We start from the raw sequence: 8,658 nt of genomic DNA on the forward strand, positions 1-8,658 counted from the left end.
AACAACGAGACTTCTTCTCTTGAGAAGTGGCTTTATATCGGATGCTCACTGGTGCCAAGTAACATTTCAGGCTTTGATGACATGCAGCAGGCAACTACACATAGACTTTGGTGAAGTAGACTTTTTTTATTTCCAAAATGTAACCGTGTATAACAAAAAAGGCAAATGAAGACACAAATCTGCACATTAGAAATTGTTCCTGTGGCTCAGTGGTAGAACAGGTCGTGGGTTCGATTCCCAGGGAACACAAATACTGGTAAAAAAAAAATTTATAGCCTGAATGCACTGTAAGTCAAGTGTCTGCTAAATGCATAAATTAATTAAATTAATAAGTTACATGAACTTTCACAGATTTCTAACGTTGATAATCTACATATTATTATAATATGTAATATATAATATATTTATATGATATTGTCATGTTTAGGTTTGTGTTCATCTGCTTTTATTTTTTTTATTCTGCATATCTTTTGTGTTTTGTTCCTTCTTCCTTTGCTTCTTGTGTATTATCACCCTGAGTTTTCGTCTTTGTTTGTCTGGAGTGATCCGCAGCTCCTGGTTACAGTAGCCCAGTAGTGCACAACAAAACAGAAACAAGTCACAACACAACAAAATTAGCACAATACAACGGAAACAAGCTGCAACGTGACAAAAATAGCACGACATAACAGAAACAAGTTGCAACACAACGGAAACAAGCCACAACACAATGAAATTAGTCCTGTGCATTGTGTTGTGGCGATTTTGTTGTGTTATGAAGATTTTGTTGTGTGATGCACTACTGGGCCACCGTACCTGGCCTCACTCTACATGACTCAGAAATTAAATGTCTGCTCTATGCAGATGACCTGGTTCTGCTATCTCCCACTGAACAGGGCATACAGTAGAACCTGGACCTGCTGGATCAATACTCTAGAAAACTAAAATCATGACCTTCCAGAAAAGATCCAGATCCCAGGGAACACAACATATGAATATTAGGAACTAACCTATAACACACACATCACACTACAATTACCTGGGTTTGAAGATCACATCCACAGGTAACTTTAATCCTGCAGTGAATGAACTGAGAGATAAAGCAGGGCCTTTATGCCATAAAACAACAATGCCGAATAGAGATCCCTGTTAGAATTTGGCTGAAAATATTAGAATCTGTCATCGAGCCGATTGCCCTCTATGGCAGCGATGTGCAGGGTCCACTGAAAAATCCAAATCAAGAACTGACCAAATTTGCACATCAGAAATTATATACCAATATATGTTACATGAACTTTCATCCAGTTAAGACCCTACATGCAGAATTCAGTCAAAAAATATTCTACACATCCAACGGAACACAACAAATCAAGCAACTATCCACTTGCTATAAAAATACAGAAAAGGGCAATTAAATTCTGGAAGCATTTAAAACTCAGTGACCTCGACTCCATCTTACCATCATAAAGTCCTGCAAAATGGAGAGCTGAGCAATGGAAGCAATCCAAGCTGGTCCAGAGCTTCAGTCATGATGTTCCACTAACATTCACTGACCCCCATCACACTGATGCTCTGGACCAGAACAATACTGCTAAACACATTAAATTCAACCAAATTACAGCACATTAAACATTGGAAAACTCAAAGACATGTACAAAAACAAAACTGTTAAGTCATGCTGTTAGGACTGTTCCTCTGCGAAATTTGAATCTCACATAGTGTTTACTGATTTTATGAGTAAGGTAATGTGAGGTGACATTGCTGAGTATGTTTTTTAAAGTGGTTATATGTTTAATTGCTTTGCTGGTTCAATTGATTAGTTACAGTACAAATAAATAACTGCACCGCAGAGCGTCCCGCAGACGCTCGCACACAGGTACTGCACATGTGGATTGCCAAATGCTCAATTTAAAATGGGCTTTATCATGATATCAGAAATAATTATTGATTGCTCATTAATATGATAATGTTCTGTAATGAGCTTTCAGTAATTTATTTGATTTTTACAAAAATCATGTCAAATTAAATAAAATATAAATTGTTAGGTGCCTTTATTCAGCTTGTATATATCAAATATATTTAGCTTGTTGGTGTGATGGTTAGTTATAATTTAGTGGAATACTTGCTTTTTTAATAGTCATGGTCATGGTTGTGCTTCTATGTTTTTCCCTCCAAAAAAATAAGTAAATAAATATATTTTATTTTTATTTTTGTTTTTTTATTTTTTTACTGTGGATAATCATCATGAACTTTTGGAGAGTATCATGGGTAAGATACAGAGTAGCTTCTGTTAAGCAACATAGTAAGAAAATGTAACATGAGCAGTGGTGGAAAGAGTACTGAAAAAATATACTCAAGTAAAAGTACCATTACCTTCCAAAAAATGTAGTGCGAGTAGACAGCGTGCATCACGCACTCAAACTCATCAAAAGTCAACAAGTTCCACAAGCAACAACGACTTATCCAAGTGACCGCTGCAGAACGCACGCAACCTCACACCAAATTTCAGGCCGTGTAGATAGGCACGCATAGCCTATATACAAATCATTTAGTAAGCAGAAATCCGAAATTTACCTTAACATATTAAGTTAGAGGAAGAGGCGACTGAATTGATATTTGAAGAATGCGCTTCCAGCAGCCATGATAAACAGTTGGCGGTTAAAGTTTTCTATGCACAATTTGATTTGACGAAAGTCACAAGACCTATTACTATCTTCTATCCAATCACGTTGATGGATAAAAATAAAATTAAAATAAGCATATAACGACCACAAACGGAGGAAAATAGCGGAGCAAAATTACCACTTAAAATGTACTCAAGTAAAAGTACACAATTTTTAAACTACTCAAAAAAGTACAATTACTGATAAAAACTACTTAATTACTGTAACGTGAGTATTTGTAATTCGTTACTTCACACCCCTGAACATGAGTCATGAGATATAAATGAGAAAACCATAAATACATCACCCTCCATTCTCACTATAATAGTCTATTTTTGCTGCATAATGAAATAAATCAGGAATCTAGTTTTGAGTAAAATAAGTATGAATAAATATATTTATTAAGCTTTTATAACATGAATTACAAATGGCTCACTATTTGGTAGGTATTGCATTGAAATTTTTATTCATGCATTAACTGCTTATCAATGATTTATAACGCTTTTGCAAATTATTATTATTGTTGTTGTAAATGTTATTAGTCATTTATGAACACCTTTGTGAACCCTTTACAAAGGGAACATTAATGTAAATTGTTACCATCTTTATTATATGAGATGTGGATGCATTAAAAATAGTATAGCTCATTTTGACTGAACTTTAACTTGTTTTGCGTTCATAAAAGATCTGGTCAAGTCAAATATGTCATATAGCATAAATTTCAGCTAAAAAGCGGAAGATGAACAGGAAGAGTATAAACCACAGTACCTCACGTGGGGGCTATATATTGCTGATTAGTCAAGCATGAGCAGTGGGTAAGAGAATAGACCTAAATACTGTTTGTGTAAAACTTCATATCTTTCCCTAGTTAAGTAGGCCTACACTATAAAAAATTTAAAGCTGTTTCAACTAATTATTATTTAGTAAATAGTTCCACAGACATTTTACATTCAGTCAATTTCTGTCTTCAAACAGAAAACAAACTGTGTTCATCTGAACATGCACATTTCATATTATACGTCTACCTTAAAAAGCATGAAAATAATATCAAAATATAACGGTCCTGCCTGTTGTTGATAAATACCAGTGGTGAAATTTTACAAACTGATTGATCAATTGTCCCAGTGTTTACTAAGCCATGGTTTCTTTACCAGTGCAGGGACTCGTGTGCACATTCTACTGATTCACTACCTAGGGAACTTACTGAAACTCAGCCTGCTTTGATAACGGCCTTGTGAAAGGATTCAGTTGTTTATTCTCGTTCCGAACGACTAACTCCTCCTTCCGAAGCGACATTCATGAGACCAGAAACCCCGTTTGGAGTTTGCTCGTTTGACAAAGCGAGATTTCAGCAAGGCTTGTTGTTAGTCACGTTTAATGTCGTCTTTTAAAGTCCACCTGTAGTGAAAATCAAGTTTTTTATGTTGTTTATTTGTCTATGTGGTGTTTTTAATTTGCTTTTAGACAAACATGTGCCAATCCATTAATCAACACCATTGCTGAGTATTCTCTCCTTAAAACTGTAGTTTCCCAATATCAGTCCCAGAAAGGTGGTCTGAAACAGCCCTCGGTATGTTACGTCACAAAATTCAATAACCAATCACGTCAAGGGATAGATTTCTATTATTAGCATATCCCTCTCTCCATTTATACAAACGCGGCGCCAGAGTTGCCAAGTCTGCGCATTATACTCAACTTTGGGCTTCTTTTTTTGTAAAGTTGCGTGAAAAAATCCCGGGTCACGGGTTGTGGTTTTTTGGGCTTATTTAAAAAAATATATTGTTGCTTGTTAGGGAAATCTGACAAGCAACTTTGTTTCTTTATGTTCGCGGTATTCTCCAATGCATTGAATGACACTCTGTCTGCTCGCAGTTAATAGCCAACCAGTGCAATAAGTGCTTCAGCGTAATTTGCCAAATGTTTCGCCCCCTCCTCCCCTTCATTGGAGAAAAATCACGTTCAAAAAGAAGGCACGTGATGCTGTAATCCAAGCGATGATAGAAGTAGACGTAGAGGAGTGGGATGACTTTCTTTTAGCCTAATTTTTTATTTTTACAATGTTTTTGTAATGTATTAATTATCATGGGCTGTAATAAAAAACAAGTAGTCCTATACTAATACTAAGAGTAATGGTTCGGATAGCTTATATTTTAGTCATCTATATGTGGCTATGTTACAGCTCCCCTTTAAATTAAGCTCTTGTGTTTTTCTCCTTTTCCATCTCTCCAATCCTATTCTGCTCACATGTGATTGGAGTTGAGTTTTGTTCCCACTTTTGTTGCAGTTTGTTGATTTTTGTAAAATAGCGTCTATTTTTGCTTTTCAGATAAAAGAGTGGTTTGTTTAATATGTTGCAGGCTCATTTATTGGTAATAAATAATTGATAATAAATAATATTGATGATAAAAAAAGTGATCAAAAAAAAATATTGGGCTTGTTTTTGAAGCTGTGGATGCTTATTTGTCTTGGGAGAGTTGGCAACAGTGATCATAGCATATACTGTATAGATCGCATCATTCCCATGCAAAATATACCTATAGGATTACCAGCACAAAACCAAAATAAAATGGAGCAAAAAAAACAACAAAAAAAAAAACCTTGCAGCCGTGAAATTAACGTCAGTTACCGTGAATTTAGAACAGCTACCTTGAATAATAACCCGCGCTAACAGTGTAAAAGTAGCCTGGAGTCAGACCCACCTCTCCCGCTTTGGCGTCTGCACTTCACACGCATACGCTTGCGGGCGCGAATTGGAATCACAAACGACTGCATTCGAGTCTTCAAGGCATTTTGTGGACACAACATCGTCAAGTAAGTAACTTTAACAACTGGTACAGTATCCACTGTATAGTTGTCCGCTAGTAAAAACATAGTTTTATCAGTCATTATCCGTGGATCAGGAGACCTTGGCTGGTGTGACTGAGTGGAGGCGGGCCTAATTTGCGTATTCATAATTCAACGTAATGCTGCCTTCACGTGCTATCGGAATTATCGTAAATGAGAGTTTCCTAATCGGAAATTAGACGTGAATGCCTCTAAAGTCTGGGAAATTCTGAAATAATTTTGATCCCAGAGTTTCTGAGTGGTGCGAGTCATAATCTTTAAAGGGGTCATAATGCAGCTAAAAAGAACATTATTTGGTGTAATGCGTTTATGCGGTACATTATTGTTTCTCCTCTATGCCCCGCCTTTCTGAAACGCGTCGATTTTTACAAAGCTCATCGGTCTGAAAAAGCGAGGTGTGCTGTGATTGGCCAGCTATCCAGTGCGTTGTGATTGGCCGAATACCTCAAGCGTGAGACCGAAATGTTACGCCCCTCACCATACTGTGATGATGCCATCAGGCCAGAGCCATGATTCAAAAACATGAAAACCCATTATAAAGGAGGCATTCGCTGCATCCAGTTGGGACATAATTATGGATTATAATGACTTATACTGTCTTTTTACGCGTTGCGTTGCATTGCGCCGCGTAAACATATGGAGGGGACAACCATTGCTGCTGTCAATGCTGTTCTCACAACAACTAGGCCTACATCTCTTTGTCTTGTTGCTAAAGTAGGCCGAGTGTATTTATAGGCTAGATATGAACGATCATTCGAAGCATATTGTAGTTTTTATAAGCAGTGAAATAAGCATGTATTTGAACGAAATTCCATAATTGTCAGCAAACTGCATGTGTAGTGCGGTGAATGTTTATGATAGTCAACCAGTGTGATGCTACATTTTATTCTTTCCGACATTAAAGCACTTGAATACCACAACTTTAATGAGGCTATAGGGTGTAGAGTTATGCTGCATTTACGCCATATCGTAATTACTGTAATTCCAAGATGACATCACGTGACATTCTACTCTGAGCTGTTCCTCGGACTCGGAATTATGCTTTTCTATGGCAACACTATCAACGCCTAAACAGAGCCTGCGGTGGTCAGGTGGTAAAAACCGCGTTCCGTTCACTTAAACAGCTCATTTCCCCCAGACATATTCATACAATGCTTATTCAATGTTTTTATATATGTTGAACTTGTGTGTATAAATATACGTTTTAAATAATACGTTTACACATTTATAATTTACAAGTTTTGATCAATTCAGTCTAAGTACACATATTTATTCAGTGCCACTTACCTGACGTATTAACTTGACATTAATTAATGTAAGTTGTCTGACATTGTCATTCATTACAAATGAAGTAGCCTAGGCTATTCATTTTTCTTCGGACAAACGACTTATAAAACAATATCCACTCAAAAACATCGCATATGCTGTACGTTTTTGTCGATAAATTTAGTGCAACGTACCTGAGGCGTGAACTTGACCAAACGGCGCTGTTATCTCCGAAACATTATTAGTTTAGTCAACATTTAGCATTCTGAATGTTGACTGGATTTGAAAATATTCGTGTAGACTTAACATAATGTCTTCTCAACTAAGCCCAAGCAATAAAATTAGCAATTGCATTGCTTTTCTACATAGTGTGTTTTAGTACATTAATGAAAATCTTGAGTTAAATATAACGTCTGGTAGTAAAATCACTTGCACAATGAAGGAGAATAACTGGAAATAGACTTTAATAACAAACTCAGAGAAACATTACCAAACACTATTATAACAGAGAAGGGACAGAGTCAAATGGTGAACTGAGGGTTTAAGTACAAGAGAAAAACAAAGGAGCTGATGAGTTAATTAACAGGTAAACATAATGAACTAATTAGGGCAACTAAGGAAAACTAGGTCAAACAAGGCAGACAGAAAACAGACAGACAAAGCATACATGTTACAGTAAGCTTGTGTTAAAGTGGCATGGTATCCTCCTGAACATGCACAAGAATATTAAAGTTAATTGAATTGTTATAATTGTTTTAGAAGTTTATTTGTTAATACTTTACAATAAGGTTCCATTTGTTAACATTAATTACATTGGTTAAAGGGCACCTATTATGCAAAATCCACTTTTACATGCATGGCCGGACTTACCTTTGGGCTTGAGTGGGCTGCAGCCCATGGGCCCCGCCTTGTAGGGGGCCCCGCCTTTGCCCGTTTACGTTTGTTTGATTTGTTCGTTATATGCCAGTCAGAATTCAGAAATGATTAGCCGCATTTCCACTGCGCACGCAAGATCTAAACGGGCCAGCCGGGGCTACAGCTTACAACTACGACCTTCGAGGCCACAATCAAACAGCATAAACTGGTATTTATGATTATTTCACATAGAAGAAGGACACACGTATTGAATCGCGTCTGCACCGATTGGTTTGTTATCACATGGCTACTTTAAACAGCTCCATTAAGCCTTTAGCCCCAAAGAGCGCACATTTAGAAAGATAATGATAAATTCTCAAATGTTCACACCTAATTTCTTTACAGAGGATGATTCTGTAGCCTATTAATGTTCCATTAAATTATGCGATCATCTGATGAGTTTTGAGCGCTCTCTCTCGTCTTACTGCCATTACACATAGTGGGGAAGAAATGTCATCAAAATGATTTTAAATAAAAAATAGCAATTTAATGAGTTTCTGTTTTTATAACATAGCTATGCCTATGATATAGGACTTAGCCTATCACACAAACAAGAGTCCTGTTTTTTTTCTCAAATATCTGCACGATCATCGCAAATGTACAATAAACAACAAATTACAGAGTAAATTTTAGACACAAAATTCCATTTTGCTCCGTCAGAAAGAAAACAGAACAAACAGCCGAACCGCTGCGTCTCCGAACAACAGTGTTTTGTTCCTTAGCGTTACACAGACCAGCAAATGATTCAATTCAGTCATTTGCAAAGTTAAATGAATCAGCTTTTTAAACAAATCGGTTGATTCAACTCACTCATTAAGACAGTAACTTGCTGCCACCTACTGGCTGTTGTAGTTTCATATTTTAAAAAGTAGCTTATTTCATTTTTGCAATCATTTAATATTTCTACATTAAAATGTTATATTTAAACTTAACATTATCCATCTATGAATTTTGTTGATAGTGATTTCATTTGATTGTTAATAGCCAGCAT

Source organism: Sinocyclocheilus anshuiensis, unplaced genomic scaffold (genome assembly GCF_001515605.1).
Source record: "Sinocyclocheilus anshuiensis isolate Anshui unplaced genomic scaffold, SAMN03320099.WGS_v1.1 scaffold3380, whole genome shotgun sequence".
In the NCBI taxonomy this organism is placed as follows: domain Eukaryota; kingdom Metazoa; phylum Chordata; class Actinopteri; order Cypriniformes; family Cyprinidae; genus Sinocyclocheilus; species Sinocyclocheilus anshuiensis.